Below are 24,605 nucleotides of genomic sequence, written 5' to 3' on the forward strand. Positions count from 1 at the left end.
GACTTTCAAGATTAAGGCAGTATCTCCAAAGGCTAATTCTTATAAATTTAATGTTACGCCCATAGAGTCTGTAATGCGACAGATATTTGTAATAGAAGAGTTATGTAAAAGGAAAGCTACATAACGAAGAGCTTAATAGCGTTTAATCGTCACCAGATATTGTTAGAATAATCAAGTCATTGAGGATGAGATGGATAGGGCATGTAGCACATATGGGGTAGAGGAGGAATGTACACAGGATTTGGCTAAGAAATCCAGCAGGAAAGCGGCCACTGGGAAGACCTAGAAGCAGGTGGGAGAATAATATTAAAAATTGGTCTTAGAGAGATAGAATGGAGTGGTATAGGCTGGATTGATCTGACTCAGAATAGGGACAGATGGAGGGCTTTTGTGAACACAAAACAAACCTTCGTGTGCAGTAAAATTCTGGAAAATTTTTGAGTAGCTGAGCGACTGGTGGCTTCTCAAGAAGAACTTAGCGCCATGAAGTAAGTTCAGTTATGTAAAGAAGAGCTAACTGAGTGTACAAAGTAAGGATATTTGAATTCAATCAGATTATAAAGTAGAGTACTTAAATCCCTGAAAGGAAATTTTGACGGTTGAAGTCATGTAGCAGACATTCTGTATTCGGGATAAAATCTCAAATTCATTGATACAGTTATAAATATTTATGACAGATTTCTTAAAATGTACAGTTAAAGTAACAAATTGCCTTACGTTAAGTAACTGACTTCACCCATATTATACAAATACTGCATATGTTACTTTAAAGTATATGGCATGGATTAGATGATGGAATAAGTTATGATCTACGTTCAATAAGTAAATTTGAGCTTTCAGGATCTGAATTCGTGAAATTTTATTCAGCTAGAACGTCAGTAGGCTGCACACAAGAGACCGACTGCTGGTCGGTTTAACGGAAATGTTGCGTTCTTCCTTTTTCAGACCGAGTTGTGAAGAAATGACGCAATAAGCGTAATCTGGTGTGGGTCAGATGCTCATATTAAAGTGGATCTTAACTAAATTGGAGGTGAGTAAAGTGGATTTTAAATAAATGGATGTGAGGGTGTGAACTGTGTCAACTGCCTCAATGTAGGATCCTGTGTCGAATTCTTGTGAATAATTTTGGGTTCCAAGAATGGTTATCAACTTCTCAAAAAGTACTCTAGTCCATGCATTTACTCAGAGAATTATATTTTGAAAGTTTTACACGTACATATAAAAAATAACAAAATTACCGGAGCGGTTTTTGAAACTGTGACAGCCTATTTCTTTTCCAATTCAAACGAGTTTCTTCCTTAATAATTTTTCGAAAGTCAGAATTTGGTAAAAGCCGTTCGCTGATACTGACTTTTTATTACTTCTTTTTCATTTCGATACTGATGACTGCATGCCTTACGGTGTAGCCTGACTTGTTAGAAATACGTTATGTTAGGCCCCACGGAAGTGTAACACTAGAATCTGTGAAGAAACTTCTGTTACTAATTTCACTAATGATGTTATGAAAATTATATAAATGCACTATTCTTATTGGGGGCACGCGATATCATAGTTGGTTGAGGCACTATGCTACAAGCTGGAAGGTTGCGGGCTCAAGTCCCGATGAGGTCATTGAAGTTTTTTTTTCAATTGACCTAATTCTTCCAGCCGCACTATGGTCCTAGGGTCGACTCAGCCTCTAACAGAAATGAGTACCAGGAATATTCTTGGAATATTCTTCGGGGTAAAGGGCGGCCGCCGCGTAGATCTGACAACCTTGCTGCCATCTATGAGCCGATTGTCTAGAAAATGTGGAAACCTCAACATCTCACAACCCTATGGGCCTCCACGGTCTGTTACAGGGATAGCTTTACTTACTTTACTTACTTTATTCTTAAACAGTTTTAAGTCTTCCATGTATACTGCACAACTTCAGTTTTCATGAGAAAATCATTTCTGCATTATTGGCATTATGATATTGGATCCAAATCTAGGAGAATTCCACCTTCTGTGACCTAATGTCTTATATTACGCTGAAAGTCAACTGACGCTTCAGAGGAATTTGTTACTTCCGTTTTCAGGGTTGTAGATTAAGCCAAGCAAGAAATGGACATGAAACAAGCAGCACATAGAATTGTACTTGCTAGTTTCTTGCTCGACTTACACTTAAACCCTCAGGATGGGGCGATATATTTCTCCGAAACGTCGACTGACTTTCAACGGACTGCAATCCCATACACCCAAGAAGATGCGAGCGACCTCTATGAGAACCTCAAATCCTACAATGTGAATGAAGCTTAATACAATTCCGTTGTGAGTTCCATCATTTATCATATTGCATATTTATCAATACAAAACCAGCCGCTGAAGGCGTCACTTAATCCACAAAATTCGCGTATGTAGCTAAGAGTTTTAGTTCAACTACAGTGAACTGAAGATGTAGAATCATGGAGCTATGTAGTCCGCAATGTAGAGATGGATAATAGAGAGTCTATATTATGGCTTTCACCTAGAGGCAGAGAGACTGACATACGAATGGGGGCTCTGCTCAAAGCACTACCAAAAGGAAACATCTTTCACACGATGCATACGCTCAATAGATTTTCAGCATTCTTCAATATTATGGTCAGTCTTTTCCAAACTTACAGATCTCCCTACACGGTTCTCCCGAGTAGAATGAATGGGTGATGCTGAGGGATTTCATTGTTCAAACGTTCTTGCGGCATGGCCAAATGCTGACTTCCACATGTGTGGTTCCAGTCATTCAAAATCCAATTGTGTTACCTCTGGAGATGGGGAGGGGATCAGCCCTTGCAAGCTGCAGTCCTGCAGACTAGTTGAACTTAACTTGAGACAGGTCCAAATTGTCTTTGCCGTAGATACCTTCGCGAAAAGGGTAAAAACTCTTTCTAAACAACAGCCATTAATATTATCGACTGCGAATGATTTCTCTTAAGTTGAAATGAAAAATTTCTCCGCTATGAAGTTACTTTGTGTGAGAAGGCACTGATGACAATGAGGATGTCTTACGCAACATACCAGGATGTTAGTAATCCATTCGTTCATGTCGTAACATCTAATGATACATTTCTTCTTATTATATCACCAAAAATAAATTTTGTGTAAGATTTGAGGTTTTCACGGCGGTGACTCTGAAGAGTGCCGTCTTCTGAGATGAGGAGCCGTCTAGATCTTGTGTGAACCGACGTTTCGGAGGAACTTACGCCTCCATCTTCAGCGTAGAAAAATCGCCGCGCGAGTAACCAACATGTGCAGGTGGCTGCAGACTGCATTCAGACGGGTGACGACTCCTTCCTGATCTAGGACCAATATTTTCGAAGTTCTCACAAGCGTGGTTGTGCAGAGTTCTCTCTTCTGGGATCGATATTGGAAGTTAGCTGATATTTCAGACGAAGTTTTCTCCGAAACGTCGGTTGATTTTCAACAGACTATGCGGAATTTATCACAGAATATATATATATATATCTTCAGTATCTTGCTTCATGACGAAGAAATAATTTTCAAAATTATATTATTAATTAAGTAAGAAAGAATTGTTCGAATTGTTTTAGAGTAGTATATTTAATATATATTAGGGTCATTGCCAAGTCAAAGTGTTAAAGAAAATGGAAACATATGCTCAAGCCACATTATATTTGCCACAGTTTCTGCATCAATAAGGTGCAGTTATTAACCAGTCTATTAGAAAGAATGTCTTAACTCTATGAACCCTGGCATGTTAATATTTCCAAGTGTTTGCTTCATGCTGGGTCATTAGAGGCTACATACTCTGTTCTTTCTATGTATTTTTTATATTTATGATTCCTGCTAGTTTATTTAGCAACACATCTTTAACTGCATAAGCAATACAGCGTCGAGCACAAATGTGATTAAGAAACAAGAATTAGAGACGATACGGACCGAAGCAGTTGTGATCTACAGAATGTCCGAATGAACAGTATCCAAAATAAAAAGAAATGTGTATCTCGCAAACTGATTGTCATACACGTATCCGGTTTATGTCATCGGAAAAGAAAACTCTGAATTCTTTTTCAAATCCGGCTTACGCGCATACGCCGCCATATTTTTGCCACCATGTTAGGAATCACCCGGACAGGAGATAGCTGGGATGTGAATTGGCAGAGGTGGACCAATCGCTTGGCCTCCTGGGTCGTCAGGTCTAACCACAGCCGATTTTTCTTGTGGGGTTATGTGAAGAACATTGTCTGCCAGGTTAGGATCAACGACCTTCAACACCTGAAAGCCCGCATAAGGGACGCTGTGGCTACGGTAACACTGAACATGCTTCAAGTATGGATATTTGTCGTGCCACCAAGGGAACCCACATTTAAATTTATTGAGAAAGTTATATATGCAGAAAAAACTTTGATGGTCCCCTTTGTAATGGTGTAACGCATTAATGTGTATAAGAAATTCTTTCTGAGATATAATGATTTTATTTTGGTTACCTTTTTTTCCGGACACCGTAAATGATAAGGCAATACCCCACTGTTTGCTTGAATGAAAGTAGGAAACCAAGAATTGTCTATTCTACTGTGAATAGAATTCATGACCTTCACTATACTGAATAAGAGAATAGTCACTACACTTCAGAACTGATGTTTAGTTTTGATAATACGCCTTCACGTGCTTACGTTCTGCTCACAAACATGTGTAGGAAGGTGAAGGTAAACCTGTACGCTCTTTAAGTACTTAACTGATATGGGTGGACAGTTTCATTCTCTAGTAGCCTTACTTTTAAATTTCTGCAAGGGAGAAGCTGGTCAGAAGGTGATGTCAAATAAAAGAATCGCTGTACCTACTGGGACTCGAACCGCTGTCATCCGCACTTCACTTTATTCAGTTATTCCCGTTCATACATATAAGGATTCCAAATACCGTATTTACGCATGTATAGGCCGCACATTTTTTGCCAAAAATTCAAGATGAAAACTGGGGTGCGGCTTATATTCGAAATATTCTAAATCACACTTCATTTAAAAAAATTATATTCATAATTAGTAATACAGGGTGTAATACTCCTGAAATAATATTCCAAGAAAATTATTTTTTCTATAATTTCTGTCTGAAAATTGTGCTGCGGCCTATACACGCACGCGGCCTATACATGCGTAAATACGGTATTTGAAATTGTTCATAAAATGATTCTTGTATAAACACACATAAATCAATATCTCCAGAATTATAATATAAGGGGAAAAAGCAAAGAGTAAATGCTGTGGGACAAGTGTCTTCCAAACTTCCACCGTTGTAGACCTATCAGACACTCCTAATACAACCAAGCGGCATAAGTGGCAAAGAGAACATGATTGTCGTTTTTCAATGCCGATAAAATGATTTCCCATAGGTCTCCATTAATAATGAAATATTGACTCGCGCAAAATATGCATTGGGTCTCTTCTTCATATTCGGGGCAGTAATGCAGCCTCGCACATCCTAAATTACAGAGCACACAGCAACAGTTTTCGTATGTGAGAGTTAGCCCTTCGACTGGGAAATCTTTTGGAGGACGCCGTGCACAGCAAGAAGCGTCAGTAAATGTCTAAGGTCAGTATGGCTTTGTCCAGGCTCCGTTCTTCATACCTTCCGTCTTTGTATTATTAATATGTTCGCTGCGTTGGAGGTCTCCATTAATCACTCACATGAAAGCAGCTACACTCTTAGTGATAGTACACTAAAAAACTTAATTGCATTTCGGAACTCACAAATCAGATATAACAGTGTTCCTCATTGTACTGTGCTCTATCTTATTCCATTAGCTGAAACAATGAACGCTCTAGTTAGTTCTGATACTTAAAATCATGCACTATTCCATTTTTTTTTCACAAAAACGTTCGTAACAGAGAAACTGGATTAGAGGAAGAATTCTGTCCCTAAAAGTTACTATCGTAAAAATGTGAACTAATAAAAGACAATATAAAAGATAGACGCTTACTTCCCTTCTGATGTTCCAATTTGTAAATCAATATTAGAGAATATTAGAGAATTACTGATCCTTTAACGTGAATAACTTCCAGTAGTATTGATCCCAACTAAGTATGGCCTCTATCTGTATCATCATACAAAATCTGAAGTCAGCTTTATGATCTGCCCCTATACAAAATTTCATTAGCTTAGCTTCAATAGTACATTAATTATCGCCATCGTACCAAGAGTTAATGCAGATTTCGCCTGCCGCCATGCTGTAGTTTGACGTACAAAAACTGGCCGTACTAAAGGATGTATATAGTTCGACGATCCAAAATTCTGAGGCCCTACACTAATCGTCACAAGTACTGACACAACCTTACAAGTTCTAACGGCCGTCACTGCTGTCTTATTTTATGGCAGTAATTCATTAACTCAGAACTACAGGGTTTTTGGACTTTATCCACCGTCCGGTATTCTAGGAACTAGAAAACACAACGTTCGGAAATTGGATCAGTTTCTGTCCTCATGTGAGGGGGCAGACACCTACTTTGTTGGATACCTTAGAAAGATCAAACCTCAATTACTGGACCCAGTCATAGTCCGAAAACCCAGTAGTTCTGAGTATTATACACCATCGTCAGAGCCCTTTAGAATCCAGTAAACTATAAAGCAAAATGTGCCGTGATTTCTATTGGCGTGATATGCAGGCCATTTCCTGAAAGTTCTTCTGTTGGCTCAGGAGCTATGGTTAGGACAGACGGACATGATGGTAGAGTAAATATATCTTCATTTATACTTATTTTCTTGCCACGTGAAGATAGGAGATGTAACGCATTTCCACAGCATCTTTTGTGGTGCTGGTATCAGTCACCACTATTCATAAGTGTTTATGTTAGTAAGGGTAATTGCCTTATCTTTGAAACAACAGTGAAAACATGGGAGACTCCACTGAAGTTTGCATATGTTATTTTCCAAATTCCAAGGAACTGGCGAGATAATTATCATGTGACTTGGTTTCTGTGTGATCTGCACTACATAACAACAGAACTGTGTTTTCTGCGCGTGGTCCGTGCCGAGAGGACATAAGAGCACACGGGAATGGGAAATGACTGTATTTGAGTTCGGAAGTTCCAAGGTAACAGCAATGTGGCCAGAAGAATTACAAAACTTAGTGTGATATTATATGTGCTATAGTTACAGTAATCTTAGAGTGTAAGAACTAATTGAAGTTACTAGTGAAAATCCAATAAACCGATTCACCAATGAAACCCCGCGTCTTGGTCACTGAGACACGTGATAATAGTTTTATTTGAGCTTTTAAAAAATTGGAATTGTGTTGTATCGTTGGAACCAAAATTAAATTCGGCCGACATTGTTTATTCTAATTAAACTGCTTTAAACATTACATGTCGGGTATACAGTGGGATGGGTACAGCCTCTCCTACTTGACTTCGTTATTTGCACAAATTACATAAGAAACAAAGCGGTATGAGGAAAGATTCCGAGAGTATATGAGAACAGATGTCCGAAATTTTATACGATATTCCATGATCTACATTAAAATAAACACATGTAGATTCAATTCCTTTTTGACAGCAAAATATTTTAGATTCACCATAATTTAAAAGTTTCGCCCATCCAGAATCAAATATTCCCCACCTTTTATAAAACCGGAAATTTAAGTCAATGTACTCCAGATAACGGAACGTTCTCTTTATATTATTATATATTAAGGTCCTAATGACTTCACCTGAGTGTAATAAGAAGTAATTCTGAAGTACAGTAAAAGAAAATACTTCGACAAAATTAGAAGTGCCGTTGCTATATTATTTGTTATGTACTAGTATGCACGAGTGTCCCAAAGTGCACACGGTTCTGAAAAATGGTCTCTTAAGGTGCGTCCACATTACTCATGCTCGTGCTCGTCAGGCTTGTGCTCGTCGGGAGACTCGTCTGGCTTTTACTTGTGCTCGTAAATCTTCGTCCACACTACTTCAGTTGTTTGCCAGGCTTCGGCGCATGAGGATCCGTATATTTACTCGTAGTGTGTATAGGCTGTAGCCGTATTTTAATTTATTGGCTATAGTTTTTAAATTAAAAATTAAAAATTTGCTTGTCTCGTGACTTGTCATATCCTCCACATTACTCGCGAGCATAGCGAGTCACACGAGCACGAGTAATGTGAACGCGCCTTTAGAGTAATTGTGCTGATGAAGCTATGAGTATGAGAGAGTTGGCCCATTTGCTGATCTGTTCCTGTTTCAGCTGTCTCGCAGTTGAGAACAACGTTACAAACACGGATAAATAAGCAATAAGGAGAGTTTGGGTCCTAAGCTAGATCAATTAAATATGGATGAAGATTAGTGCATTCTGGGATGTGAGGCTGTGTAGTCTGGCAGATGATTACGAAGTTTTGGTGGAGTGTGTTGCTTCTGTCTTCAGGGCAGAAGAGTTAGACGATGGTATAAGAAAACGAATTGTAAAGATATAGAGCCCTCAGCGAACCGTCTCGTCGGACTAAAGAGAAGCGTGAAAGACTGTTAGGCTCTTGAAGAGAGGGGTTTACCAAAGAAGAGGGATGGGGGATATCGTGGCTTTGAGTGTTCAGTGGCCACAGAAGCAAGTCTGGAGAACTATAAAGGTGCGTCCACATTACTCGTGCTCGTGCGTCAGAAGCTTACTGCTGCCGGAAAATCAGGATCTGGAGCTGATATCTGTTGTGAAGAAATGCGAAGGCTTTTTATGCAAACCGCTTTGGGCGTCCAGTTCGTCAGCTCCAGATCCTGATTTTCCGGCAGCAGTAAGCTTCTGACGCGCGAGCACGAGTAATGTGGACGCACCTTTATAGTNCTTAAGAAAAACTTGGACCTGAAGGGCCGGATTCAACGGCAGAGAAGATGGGAGGAAAGACAGCAATCCGAAAGAGGGCTGAAAGCAGAATTGGTGGTTGAAAGAAGACGAAGGGCAAAATACGTGAATAATATTTCGTATAAATACAGAATGCAGGAAACTTGTTTCTGATAGTCTTGTTCTAATATTATTAATAGGGGAAATTAAGGCAAGTTAAATTAGTGTTCAAGTTTAGAAAATATGTATAAACTCAGTTGGTTTACGAATTATGATATGAGGATCTCCCAGAGGCGGTTATGATATATTTGTGTGGTGCAACTCAATGTATTTCGTCAAAAGTCAACTGACGTTTCGGAGGAACAGGTGGCCTATCCTTCATTTATCTCCGAAACGTCAACTGACTATCAGCAGACTACATGACCTTATATCTCAGGAAGTAGAACTCTCCCGGTTTATGACTGCATCCAGGCATGGGCGAACAAACCCGTAAGCTTCAACACTGCAAAGTTAGCTCATTTGGCAACAAGTATGTCCTTAAATATTTCAGATGTAAAACTGGGCCATTTACCTGTATTTGACACACGAACCCCCTGAGCCAGAAATGAAGAACATACTAACATCCGTGCAAACGCTGGATGCGGGCAGGTAAATTTCTCAGTAACTCGATCAACAAATGCCAATTCATGCGTGGAACCAATAATTGTTCTTGGGAAACACTGCAGCACTGCGGTACGGAACGTAGTGCGTGTACTGAAAGACACAAAGGAGGTCAACCGTTGTGTGAACATGATTTTTACGGCTTGGACAGCTTTGAACATTTTCTATACTTTGTTGGATTTTAGGATCTCACGGCGGTGACTATGAAGATTTCTTTCTAACTTCTGGGATATAACGCGGTGAAGATCAATTGACGTTTCGGAAGAATATCTTGCTTCCATCTTCAAGGTTGAAAAGCAACTCACTCAAGAAACCATCACGAAGACGATTTCTTGTGTGACTTGCATTACGACCCTGAAGATGGACACTAGATTTTTCTTCCGAAACGTCAGTTTACTTTCACAGCACTACATGGCGTTATAATCCCAGAAGACAGAGCTCCCCATTTTGGAGAATTTTCCACATATTTTCTGACTTTAAACTTCACTGTCTCAGAAACCCTTATTTATGTAGCTGCAGTAGACAGAGATATCAATCGAGTTCACAAATTTCATGTTCAACCTAATACTAGTTATAATTGTAGTGTAGTATACGGGTACCGACGTTTAGAAGGAACCTAATGCCGTCATCTGAGAATCATATAAAACCCTAATCTTAATATTCACAACTGTAAGAACCTAAAAAAAGATTTTCAACTTCGTGCCAATATATTTTTCACCATCTAATAGAATGTACTTAAAGAGTTAAACAGGCTACATCTGCCTAAGGAACCTACCCACATTTATAATGAGTAGTATGGCCCCTAACGCCGGTCACGGTAGCCGGACGGTATAATGCATGTACTGTCTTCGCTCGCTCGGAAACCGGGATCGTGGGTTCGAATCCCACACAAGGTATGGATGTTTGGTGTGTGTGTTTATTCTGTGTTTGTGCTGTCCTGTGTTTAGGTAAAGGCCTTGCGACGAGCTGTTCACCCGTCCAAGGAGCCCTACAGTATATAAAAAGATCGTGAAATTAAGAAATCAGCCCTATGCTCCAATTGGGAACACGTGGAGAGGAATAGCCCTAACTTCATGGAGCTGAGCCCTTCTTGAGAAGCCGTCAGTCGCTAAGCTACCCAACAACTTCACACAGTTTTACGGAACCCGAAGTTTAGTTACCGTGTTCACAAGATCCCTCAGCTGATTCCTATAATAAGTCAGATCAATCCAGTCCATACCAAACCCATCCTATTTCTCCAAGATCAGTTTTAATATCATCCACCCATCTACGTTTTGGTCTTTCTAGTTCAGTACATTCAGTAACTGAGAGAAACAGTATTTCTACCTATTGAAAACGTTGTGGGAATATGCAAGCTGATTACTATTCCAATCCTTCATTTAGTTACTTCTAGGTCGGTAACGTCTCCTATGGGCTCTGAACCATTTGTAAGCACCCATAGAATGTCACGGAGTTAAACTGAACTGAACTGGTATTACTGCAACTCAGAGAATTCTCTATGAAGTTAGTACAGCACTATTTCTATTGTTCGATTTATTTTGTGCATAAAATTTTGTAAATTTAAACTAATTTCTTTTCGACTCATGTTTAATATATATTTTAAATCTCAGATTACTTCAAGTAAAATTGTCCCAATTAGTAATATAAGTATCTGTTTAACTAGGTAATAGCAAATACTTTGTGAGTTTCCTTTATTTCTTTGAGAATTACACTCCGTCTATTCTCTCCGTGTTACACACAAACTAATATTGCCTTTGAGTCCTTCATGGAGACTGTAGACGAAAACAGTCAGCGCTATCTGTGACATGGCGGGCGGGGGATTAACTTCAAGTAGATAGGAATCATAATGGACGCTTCACAGATTCGTAACTTCTCCGTTGAAACGGAGAAGAGACGGTCTCGACATAAACTATCTAAAACGTCATTAGAACCATCCCATTGGAAAGTTGCTTCCATCTTGGAAGTTGGAGGTATATGGACAGACTGACTTACTCAAACTGCTTGAAATGTCAGTCAGTAATAAGCAGTCCCCTTTGCAAGTTTATTAAACTGCCAGATGCATTTCAGATTAATTCGGCGTTTTATTTTAAATTTCACCAACTGGAATTTGAAACTATTCTCTTCCTTCACAATGTGTTCAGATGGGAACAAAAATGTACCACTTTTATTTGTGCTGCAGGTATTAATAATACTTTTAGGTACTTAAAGATTTCAAAATAAAATTTGGCACGATTTTAACAGTAAGAGTGACATAAAAAATATTTTTGTAAGTTGACCAAGCCAGAATCCCGGCGGTATTTTTCCGAATAATTCATCGAATTTTTATTTCTACTACGAGTGTGTGGGGGCACACGGTAGCGTAGTTGGTTGAGACACTATGCTACAAGCCGGAATATCGCTGGTTCAAGTCCCGATGTGGTCATTGTTTTTTTCTTCAATTGACCTAGTCCTTCCAGCCGCACTATGGCCCTGGGGTCGACTCAGCTAATGACAGAAATGAGTACCAGGAATATTCTTGGGGGTAATGGGTGGCCGGCACGTAATGCTGACATCCTTACCGCCATCTTTGAGCCGATTGTCTAGATAATGTGGGACCCTCAACGTCTCACAACCCTATGGGCCTTCACGGCCTGTTACAGGGATAGCTTTATTTTTTTACTTTTTTTTTTTACCACGAGTGTGTGTGTGTGTGTATGTGTGTGTGTATGTTCCCCTTAGACTTCTTAGTATCCGGTCCAAAGCACAACATAATAAGGAACCCGAGGAAAAGGAGGTCAGAAGATCTTTTGTTTCGAAGCAAAACAGTTATTTGATGTTTAAAATAAGAGACAGAAATCTCCTCTGCTTCTAAGTAGCAACAGTCACCAAATATGTATGTATCATTCATTAATTGATTGGCTCATTCTCTGTGTCTCTGCTTGTGAGTTTCAGTTATGAATCCATTAGGCTACTACTACTACTACTACTACTACTACTACTACTACTACTACTACTACTACTACTACTACCTTCCTCATTACATACCGTATTAGCCCCAGTACAAGGCGAAGGTTTTTTCAAATACTGGTTCTTGGAAAAGAGAAGCCGTCTCATTTTCGGGTTCTTAATATTGGAAACTCGGTATATATGGGCACCAGTTCGAGTCCTGTTAGAGTTAAGAATTTTCTCCACGTCGTCTAGACCGGCTCTGGGGCCCACACAGCCCCTATCCTATATGTACAGGGGCCTCTATTTCCGGGAGTAAAGCGACTGGGGCGTCAAGCTGACCATTCACGTCCAACTAGTGCCGATGTGGATCTATACATCCACTCCTCCATTCGCTTTCATGACGTAGTGTTTAATTCGTTGAGCACAGGGATAACTTCACCTTTTTTGACAATTTACTGCATCCAAGTGGATAAGAATGTTACTGGGTTTGCAGCAAAGAATACTGTATTCATTTATATGAGATTCAGTCTGAAACTGACAATGATAACAGCGCAGTATAGTTTCAAACAAAAGCAGATCGATGCCCATATTTGCCTAATTCCGAAGGTTATATAGACGTGACTACCTTTAATAGGAGTAATTATTGTGACACTTGCAAACATCATTATTGAATATGGTGGAAATTTGGTTATCTTTCCATTACCCAACAATGAGTTATCACATAAGGATATTTCAACAGAGAATTCATTTTAGGCATAATAATGCAAAACTACTGCAAAAAAAGTAAATACCTTTCGAATTAAATATATTCTTAGTGAAAACACACAGAACGTGTTTCAAAATACTGAACCCATTTCCTTTCCCGATGTTCAGTGTAATGGTTGCTTTTGCGTACAGAACAAATGCAAGAAATGTTAGCAGTCACTTGGTACGTACGATCATTCTGCTTTGCTTTTCTACGTCCTGTCGCTTTAAGTTAGGAGCACGAAAAAAGTAGCAGCTTAAGCTCTTATTGTCGTCATCCGTATAGACATACACAGAGCAGTGCATCATTTCTCTTCGTGGAAAGTCACACCGTCAATCACAGAGTGGTTTGATTGCCACAGAAACAAATTAGTCTGTTGACAGAAATATATTTGCAACAACTAACGTGTTAATGGATACTAGTATGTTTGTAACTGTTATAAAATTAATGACAAGCGAATATTTGAAGCACACTGAGTTTAACATGAATCATTCTGTCATCAATCCCGTTAAAGTGATCCTGAGATTATTACCCCTCCAGTCATTAACTGGCTGCAACGCATTCACACATCACTGCACGAATATAGATAAACACACAACGATTCGCCGAAGCATTTAAATTCTCAGTGTTCGAACTAACTATACCGAGTAGAGTCTTCCGTGAGATGGTGATGGTAGCTGTTTTGTATAAGAAATTAATTAAACTCAATTACAGAGTGAATAATATTCAGTCCAGTGTGACATACAAGTTTACAGCACTTCAGTCATCATTAACCTAACATGTTTCGATTCAAAAGAATCATCTTCAGTGGCGCACCACTACGATCAGGGAACACTGTCACATAAGATGTTAAGCTATGAATAATGCTCACTATATAAATTTTGTTATTATCAAGGTTGTCCTAGGCATTCACAATGGCGCTTCTTGAAGTGTAGATTTACGTACGATGATGTTTCTTTTAAATGTAACTCCTGGTTATTCTGACTGGGGTTTTTCACTGCACGCGATATGATCAAATTAAACTCAATTAATTTACAAGTTTGTTGTTTCTGTGATAAGTGCATTAAGCGCGGAAGGAAACATTATTTAATGACGATGTTTCAACTGAAGTAATAGAGACAACGATAAATATTTGCAAGAGGGCAACTGTAGACTATTGTAAATGCTGTACAGATATCCGCATGGAGGGACTGAGGATATCACAACAATACACCTAGTAATCAATGACAAGACCGTGTTTTGAACCTACTACCTCCCGAATACAAATGTGCAATGTTAACATGACTTCAGTCTGGTCCATTATGTTTAATAGTACTGCATTCTAATGCACCGCAGAAGCCATGGCATTAAATTACCACTAGATTCGGTTTACACCTACGTATGTATGTCCGGACGAGGAGCCGGGTTAGCTCAGTCGGTATAGCGACTGGCTATGGGCTGGACGACCGAGGGGTTGGAGTTTGAGTCCCGGTAGTGTCAAGAATTTTCTCTTCTCCACGTAGTCCAGACCGACTCTGAGGCCCACCCTACTTCCTATCCAATGGGTTCTGAGACTAAAGCGGCCGGGGCGTGAAGCTGACCACTCACCTCCAACTAGTTCCGATGTCAAGAAAATGTGGATTTATACATGTACTCCTCCATACGCCTTTATGGCGTAGTGCTTAATTAGATAAGCACAGGGACAACTCTACTTTACCATGTACGTCTGGACATATATTGATTTAAAGGTTATATAAAATTTGTGTTGTGCGCATTACAAGAATTTACATAGGTTCCCACTATGGCGTTAAAGTCAGCTACATTACAGGTACTCTTTAAGTTTTGCGTAAACCGTTTGTGGAACAGGTGCATTAAATGTCTTTTAGTAAAACGAAATGACATTGCAAGCTACACCTGTTCAGATATATACGTAATTTATAGTCTGCAAAATGTTTCAAGTTTCTCGCTAGGTATAGTTTGTTCCTGCAGCACACCAATACGAGTATTGATCTCATAAAAATCTGTGCTACATGAATAGCCATAATGAAATATCTTGTGAGCTATAAAAGACTAATATTTACATCTAATTTATTTATTTTACCTTATATTGCTTTTATTTTTAAAATATTACTACTATATTTGTACTAAAGAAGGGAGGAAAGTGTTAACTATTCTAATGAATTACGCGTACTCATCAAATACCTTCTCTGCATAATTCGCCTTTGTACTAATATTACATATATAAACTCGATGTTACAATTAACATAATAGACGTGCCACAGAAATAACACTGGATACGATACAAATAATTTCCTCTTTCATTTGTTAAAGGTTCGCAATACCTGAAATATTTCACAAAAAAAAATACGTCTCGTTGTGGGTCCTTCACTCATTACATAATTTTCTCTACGATGACCGATTGTAAAAAAAAATAATTGAGTTCCAAGTAAAATAGGCAGTCTGTTTTATTCGTTGGAATGGATCTACATTCCAGCCAACAAAGCCTGATATAATCCTCCAATATTAAATGTCATTGATTTACATCTCATGTATTTAGAAATAAAAAAAAGATGCGAAATGCTGAAAGGTGAGCAGGCCGAATCATGATATCCTCATTGTGTGTACACTTTGTGGACGTTTTCTAAAGAACACATAAAATATATACTTGCACTCACTCAGATCAGAATGGATTTCTATTAAGAACACTGAAGGAGAGCTGCTCCCGACGAAATCTGCCGCTGTTACGAGCCTTTGTTGTGTTCCAAATTCAACTGTGCTTTATATAGGAATACAGAAAATGAACTTATGAGCACAATTGGCCGCGCCATAGCTCAAGCGGTTAGTATCTGGCCTCCCACCGCGGCGGCCTGGGTTCGATCTCAGGTATGGTCAAGTGGGATTTGTGGTGAACAAAGTGGCGCTGGGGCAGGTTTCCTCCCAGTACTTCGGTTTCCCCTGCCAATCTTCATTCCACCAATTGCTCCACAAGCACCCTCACCTATCATCTGGGGCTGGTACAATAGGCCAGAAGTGGCCGCAGTACAAGGGACTTAGTCCCTCCCCACTAGCAATAAAAGAAAATATGAGCAGACTTCATATTCGTTACGCCGGTAAACACTGACATCTTCACACAAAAGTGAATGTGTTTCATGAATACCTTACAACATTACTGTTTATACGAACTATACCAAAATGTGAAGAAAGTTGTCTTCTGGGATCTGGCGCCGTGTAGACCATATATGGCCTTAATCGCTGTTCACTCTTCCCATTGGTCCCCTCTCCCAAACCCCCCTGCCTACTTCATATATAAACTAGCGCTTTTCACTTCCCAATCATTGCAGCTACTGCTCTCTGTTTTCGCAACGTAATTCAACTTCCCTGAAGATGGAGGCTATACGTTCCTCCAAAACGTCGGTTAAAACCAAGAATACACGGCGCGAGATCCCAGAAGACGACTTTCTTCATAGTCATCGCCGTGAAAACCTCAAAACTTATATACCAAAATGTTTTGCAGATTTCTGCTTTTTATTCATTATTGGTTTAATTTTTGACGTCATTGATTAATAAATTGCACAGGATGTGGAAGAAGTGGCCTTGGCCTAATTTTAGATACTTTCCTGGTATTACTTCCCTGAGGTGATGAAATCTCTGAAATCTTAATGGTTACACCTGGTGTCTGGAGATGAGACTTGAACCCAGGGTTTCTCGAATTGAGAATACGTGCACAGGTGTTTGGATGGACGTAAATACATGGTTATTTACTGGAAGAAATATTTATTTCTCGCCGAAGAATCTCTTCACAAAAAGTCTTTGCTGTTGACACACAGAAAGACACATTACCCTAAACACCGTCCAGCGCATGGTTCAGTCAGCCGTGTACGATGCACTGCGGTCCAGTAGAATGACCACCACGTTCGTAACCTCTCGCCTGTAGGGTGTCTTCTTGCCTCAGGACCATCAGTCGTGTGCGTGACCTTTCAAGCGGTACATTAGCGGAACGGAGCGGAGCACTTTGCAGCTACTTGTTGCAGTTCAGCACAACCCAAGCTCAACCGCACTCATGACAAAGGTGGCAATTTCGTTCAACCCTTTAAAGCAGAGTAGTAACTGTAACTACCATCTACCAACTTCTACGTAGTTTTATCATTCGGTAACTCTGCACAGGATGTATTTCAGGGTTTTATATGATCCTCCGAATAATTATCCCTTCTTTTCCTATTTTATCTTTGCGATGGAGACGTAACGTGTTTCTTATGCTGGAGGAAATAACTTGCAATATATTATTTATATGAATTTCACGCTTCAAAAATTATAAATACAAACCACTCCGTCCAATGTGACATATAAGTTTTTACTACGTTAAAACTTATCTCCCTAGTAGTAAAAACTTATATGTCACATTGGACGGAGTGGTTTGTATTTATAACTGTTAATGTGACGGACCAGAATGAAACAAATCAAACCTTCAAAAATTAATTAAAATAAAATATTAGAATTTAAATATATTTTAAACAATTCACCACTTGGAGGAGAGGAGAAATGCATATAGGATATTGGTGGGAATGCCGGAAGGAAGGAGACTACTGGGAAGATCAAGGCGTAGGTGGGTGAGCAATATTAAAATGGGTCTCAGAGGGATAGGATGGGATGGTATGGATTCGATTTATCTGGTTCATGATAGGGACCGCTGGAGGGCTCTTGTGAACACAGTAATAAACTTTCGGATTACATAAAATTCTGGGAAGTTCTTGAGTAGCTGAACAATTGGCAGCTTATAAAGAAGGGCTCAGCTCCATGAGTGAGTGATTCACCATTTAAATGCATTTTCAACAATTAAGTGTACAATTAAACCAGTTAATGTCTGTACAAATCAGTTGTACTCAAATTTATCCAGCAGGTACTCCTTTTCACCTACACATATATTAATCAATATTTACATTTTTAAATGTAAGACCCATAAAGGTACATATCCACTGCGTCTCCCTTACGAAGATCAGTCAGTTCATGCTCTGTAGTCAAATGGATGCTATAACGGTATATATTACACTCTGTGAGCAAAATTCAGACTTTCTAATGATAAAATAGAAAGTGGATAACAGTTATCACTGTTAAGAATTGAAGAATTAAGAGCTTAACAGGTTGTATGCTCTTTAGTTTGTTATTTTCAACACTGCAATCAGGAAGCAAGTAGGATTTGAGGTTCGCAAACTGGAGGTTTCGAAGAGTCCTATGTTTTGGGATATAGCGCTGTGTAGTCTGTTGAAATTCAACTGACATTTCGCAGGAACATGTCGCTTCCGTCTTCATGGTCGAAAAATATACTAAATAAGAAAGGAGCATGAAGCGTGTTTCCCTGAAGCGTTGGCTGAATTTCAACGAAATTCACGGTATTATTACCATGAAAATAGGACTTTTAAAGTAAAAGTAATACTCCTCCTTTCGTATCATCTGCTCCTGTAACCAGTGCAGTCTGATCATGTTCATTCTGTTTTTATCAAGATTTCGCAAACCAATTTCTTCGCTGTATATCCATTGTAATTACAACTGGGTACAGTGTTTATATTGTCCTCAGTTCTTCTTCCGCTTCTTGTTCTTGTAGGGGCGCTGTTCATACGGAAAAGCATGACTAGCAGTGCCACCTGGATGGAAGCTTACCTCGGTCACAAGAAAATTCTCAAAGCGCTTATCGAAGGTGCATAGCTGACGGTATGGAAGCTATACAAGAGTTCCGGTTCATAACTTGACGGAGAGTTGGAACGTGATTAGTGCGTGTCAGTGCCTTCTAATTGTGTTTCGGTGAAATTCATATTGTGGAAAAGTGTTTTATTGAAAAATATAATATTTACGACGTCGTGTACCTAATGAGAGCCGTAATTAAATACAGTGAGGCTATATATATTCCAAACTCAGCCCGGCGTATGCAGTGTAGTAGAGTTATGTCCTGGACTTCTTCCTGCATGGTATGTTTTTCCAGGTAAGATACGAATGAGAAATGTTTATGTATATTTATATGAACTGTAATATTGGTGCAGTGCTCGTATGCGTTATTTTAAATATAAAATCAGCTCAAACTACCGACCTGAAATATATATGAAATATTTTTTTGATATTAGATATTTCATGCATTTCAGTAATTGAATGACAGCAAATTGAAATAACTTTGCATCTTTGTAGGGAAGGAATTGTCACAGATGAAACTATATGATTATATATACAATTAAAATAGACTGGATATTCTGGTATTGAACTCCTCTTTTCTTCCGTAGTGACTGAATCAGAACATCTGAAGCTCCCACGGTAATATTAAAAATCCACCTACACGAGCTTGAAATAGCTATTAGTAAACGATCATTATTTTGTGCTAGGTTATATTTATCTTTTCATAGACGTTTGGACAAGTAGTGGCATAACGAAAGAATTCTTTTTCTATGCAGAGTGAATTATGACAGTTCAACCGGATGAATATAATTAGTCTATAGAATTTTAAAACATATTTTATATACGAGCTACTTATGATGTATTGAACACATACTGGGTGGCGCAAATTTATGACTTATTTACGCTAATATGAAGGGCTTTACAGCCATCAATGCAACTCGTATGATTTGTGTAGAACATGAAATAAAATATTATGAACTGGTATATGTTTATAATTCAGCTGCATTTTTATTGGAAATGACATTGAGTAATAACCCCATTTTCTTAGACTGTGACTTGAACCTGACTGTCCCACCGGTCGAAGCCTAATCGGATGTTACATGTACTTTGTGATATGAGAGGACTCAGAGTTTCATTTCATTGTTGCAGTAACGCAAGGTGATGAAATGATTCTCTTTGGTGTCTGTGTGCTAACTGTTTAGGTTTTTTTTTTCAAACACGGATTTCAGTCTGGGGGTTTTGGTGGCCATTCTGTGCGTTCGACAAGTTTAAGTACTACGTCATCAGATACTTCGAAGGAACATGTTATATGAAAGTAAATAAAAATATTTTACTTTCAAAAATCAAAATAATTCTCCTTGAAATANATACATTTTATATTCGTGGTTTAACGTCTGCGTACACACATACATGTATTCAGATTAAGAAGAACTATCAGAGCAAAAAGTACGAACTGTTTGGCAAAGCAGAGTCCCAGGTTCTTATATTAGCTTAGGATTTACTTTAAGATGTGCTGTGAATTACGTACAACGGTTAGGGAGAAAGTCAAATGGGGAGTTCTTGAATACTGAAAGAGTTTGAAAAGTGCAATGGAGGAGGACTTCCTTCTGTAGAAAAATCACGTGAGAAGAGTCCAACAGCCTGGACTAGAGCATAGCATAATACAGGGATAAGTAATCTGTTTTACTCAGAGAGCAGAAGTGACCGCAGATCAAGTACTTCACAATAATTGTTCACTCAAAAATTTACAAGTAATAATTTATTGACACTGACTAAACTTTAGGGTTTTGGGGATATGAGAAGACATTAAATAAAACATTGTTAATAATTAATGTGAAAACAGTAATCCAAACTCGCTGATGACCTCAAGAAATTTCGCAATAAATCAGACGAAAAATGGGTCACAGCCTGTTTCACTGTTTCCAGACTGGGTATATTACATACACAGAGCAACACTAGATAGCTCAATTTTATCATCTGTATTCATAATTATTTATTTTATTTTCTTGTCCTTGTGTAATTTATTCACGTCTCCTATTTATTTTGTTACGACATGGTTCATTATTAAATAATCAGTCAACTTATGGGTCCATATTTATTATATTTACACTGCTTTCATTATAATACGTAAGAAAATAAAAAAAATGTTAAGAGCGATGTTACTAATAAAATGTGAATATTACTGCGAGCCGAATTGACCTTCCACCTCAGACAGGTGGGCCGTATATTGTTAACGTTGGATGGTTTACTGTCACTGCGAGGATTAGAAGCAATGACTGGTCAATGCTTGGGCTTCACTGAACACCAGTACGGAAAGCAGGAGTGCACAGGCTATGTAGAGGAGAGAAAGTCCTCAGAATCTTTCGGAATCAGAGGGTCAGTTGTCGTCTTTGCTTCTCTTGTGTCGTGTATGATCTAGTGTAATTCGTGCCTAACTACTCAATAATGCAGCACTTTTCATGCAATGCCAGAATCGATCGAATCTAATATTATTATTAGTCTATTGGAGTTATCAAATCATATCTGTTTAATCAAAGTCAGATCACATTCGTATGTTACGTTAATCAAACAATTCTTTGAGTACGCGCATTAATGAACCTGGCGCTGTAGAGAATATTTCGGCCTATATGAAGGAAGGGAATTAAAAGAAGTAACTGGAAAATCGCACAGTGAAGATCTCCATAAGTTGTTCCCTTCACGAGATCTTAAGAGGATTAGTGAAGAAGAATTAGACATGCGGATCATGTAGCATGCATGGGGAGAGGAATGAAAATTTCAGTCTCGAAACTCTTAAAGGAAAAAGAGCACCTGGGAGATCTAGACGTGGATGGTAGTATAATATTAAAATAGATCCTAAACAAACAGGGTATACAGTAGGTCCACCTGGATCAGGATATGGACTTGTGGCCTGCTATTGTATTGTCTTATGTGGTGAAAGACGTTCGCGTTTTGTAAATGGCAAGGAATGTTTTGGCCAGCTGAGCAACTACACGCATCTCAGAAGGATTATGCTTCTTGGACTTTGCTACTTTAATGCTTAAAATAGTAAGTTGTACGGTCCAAAGCAACCCAACTACAGTCCTCGAATTGGGAACTCGGCTCAGTCTTGCTTCCAAAGTTTTATCACCCAATAAAATTTCGAGACACACACATTTTCTTTCTTCAGTAAAAATATCTATTCGCAGTAATTCGACGGCAGAACGTGTGTAAAGTTCTGATGTATGTGAAATCCACCATCCGTGTTAAAATTGTCTCTATTTTGCATTGCTGCACGCAACTTTCCGCATGTGCTGACAGTCGAAAATGACGTCAGCGGTGTTAGGAAATTCAAGCGTTTTATTCTTAAAGTTCAAGGAATTCAATTTATGTCTAGATTTTAAGAATTCAACAGTGGTCAATGACAAGTATGTCACGTGCTGTCTCTTTGACGCCAGGAATTCTGACTGCATTCGATCTCCATAAAAGTAAAGCTATCCCTCTAACAGGCGGTGGACGCCCATAGGGTTGTGAGACGTCGAGGCTCCCACATTTTCTCTAGGCAATCGGCCTGCAGATGGTAGTGAGGTTATCAGCCTTACGCGCCGGCCACCCTTTATCCCCCCCCCCCCCAGGAAGATTCCTGGTACTCATTTCTGTTTGAGGCTGAGTCGGCCCAGGACCTTAGTTTGGCTGGCTGGAAGGTTTAAGTCAATTGAAATATCTAATGACCTCAATGGAAATCAAACTCGCGACCTACTAGCTTGTAGCATTGCGCTTCAACTAACTGCCCTACCGTGTGCCCTTATGTCCATCCATTTTTGTCCCAAGCTATTGACTGCATTTTGATCAAAACTGACATAGGTTTCTGCATTAAAATTTGTACCATGTTTGTCGAGCAAACCCCTACTTCACATGAAACTCAAATCGGATTTCACTTCTTTCGCCGGAAACAAACACACATAATTACATTATACTTATCTTTTATTTCACACATGTATCGATTTGACGGATATTGAATGACCGACAGATATAAGTGTATTTGCCTCATTGGTACTGTGAATAGCCACGTCAGAATTCATTCGTATCTGCAGGGTGATTGAACTGATTATTTATCTTCATTTACTCCCATCTGTGTTGAAGAATTGCTTATATTTTCATATAGTAATTTGAGTTTTGTTTATTTATGTATTTTTGTACTGAAAAGCGAATATGATTCACTTCATTCATACCATACATTTAAGATGTAAATATTATGTCGTATAGGTAGCAGTTGGTTGCATTCGAGCAGTCAGAAGTCAAATATCTTTAAAGATAATTAGTTAAGTCAACTTTATTGAGAAATAACATAAGAGAGTTTAATCAGTTAGGGTGGGTGTTTAGAATAATATAATTCTATTACCCCGACACAAGACGAGAATCAATGATAGTAAAAATCTACGACAATCACATATGCAACGTTGCGAAGAATTTTTTTAAATCCTGTATTTATATTTGGGTTAGTCCTGTTATATTATTTTCCAATCACAATCGGTGTAGTCTATATATTTATGGAGTGGGGAGTGTGCGCTGTGTGTCCGCTGATTTGTGTATCTGTAGGAATGAAACTGAAGTTCTCATTCCTGAAAATGGACGTCAGTTTAATTTTAATAGCCTATCTGTATTTGATAAAATACAGTGTTCTATTTTATTAAACCGGAAACTTGAAACCTAGTGAATTAGCTCAACTTCTGGCCTGCGTTTGGAAGATCGACAATAAAGTTGGAATCCCTTCCTAGAATCACAACTGCATATATTAAAATAATCTGCGTTCAGTTTCTCTTTCAGCATTTCTCTAAAATCAGTTGTAACATTTATGTAACATGCTCGTATATCTATGTCAAACACGTCGGCAGACGTAGCGTGTTGCAAGCATAGTTTCAGTGACTGGGCGTTCCTACATAGACTAACATGTACATGAGCCTGTGTGACACATTTTATAATCAGTGTTTAGTACACGAGGCAACTAGTTTCCGTGTTACATGGAACACAGACGTTGCCCTATCTATACAATACGTCTGGCATATGACCAGATCTCTATACAGATTTATGGGATAATACATATCAGTGTTCACAGTCATGTCCAGTAGATACACGTAGTAGGTAAAGTATTGTAATATATATGGGGGTACGCGTGAAGAAGATGACGGGTTCTAGAGCGGATGATTGGATTTACGAGCACTTCGGTTACAAGTTCTCTTAATCATACTAAATTATAACGCATTTGAGAAGCCACTAGTTGTGTAGCTATTCAAGAATTTTCCAACATTTTATGGAATACGAAGTTTCATTACCACATTCACAAGAGGCTTCCACTGGTCCTTATCCTGACTCTCTTTGGCAGACATTTTGGCTTTCTCTCTTATAGTTTCCCAAGCTCTACTAATATTCACCTCAGCGTCCAAGTTTTCCAAAGCCGCGAACCTATTTGACGTTTCAACAAGACACTGCTCTTTGCCCTCTACCTCATTTAATTTCTTGAGATTGGACCTCTCCATAAGAAATTTGTGCGTTTGTTTACTCACTGTCAGTGTCTCCCTAATTGCTGCCACCACCAGATAGTGGTCGGTATCATATTCTGCTGCCCTGAACAATCTGACATCAAGTACCCTTGAATGCCGTCTCCTATCTATCAAAAATTGGTATATCTGAGAGTGAGACTTTCCATCAGATGTCCAAGTAAATTTATAAATGTTACGGTGTGAGAACATTGTACTTTTGACAAAAAGATTTTTTGATATGGCAAAATTTGTTACTCTAACTCCATTATCATTATTAACTTCGTGTAAAGTCCCATTCCCAATTGTTGGTTTGAAAATGTCTCCCCTACCTACTTTGGCATTGAAATCATCTAACAAAATGT

The 24,605-nt window shown here is 38.8% G+C and overlaps 1 protein-coding gene and 1 long non-coding RNA gene across 2 annotated transcripts in view; one reads left to right on the top strand and one right to left on the bottom strand.

Moving 5' to 3' along the window:
• LOC111865074 overlaps positions 1-24,605 on the bottom strand; it is a 287,468-nt gene that overhangs the window by 218,673 nt on the left and 44,190 nt on the right. The window lies entirely within an intron of this gene.
• Positions 976-19,709, top strand: LOC117282359. The gene is made up of 2 exons (XR_004513084.1): positions 976-1,030; positions 18,669-19,709. It is a non-coding gene; the product is annotated as an uncharacterized LOC117282359 (long non-coding RNA).

The sequence above is a fragment of the Cryptotermes secundus genome, unplaced genomic scaffold (assembly GCF_002891405.2).
Source record: "Cryptotermes secundus unplaced genomic scaffold, Csec_1.0 scaffold1494, whole genome shotgun sequence".
NCBI classification, from domain to species: domain Eukaryota; kingdom Metazoa; phylum Arthropoda; class Insecta; order Blattodea; family Kalotermitidae; genus Cryptotermes; species Cryptotermes secundus.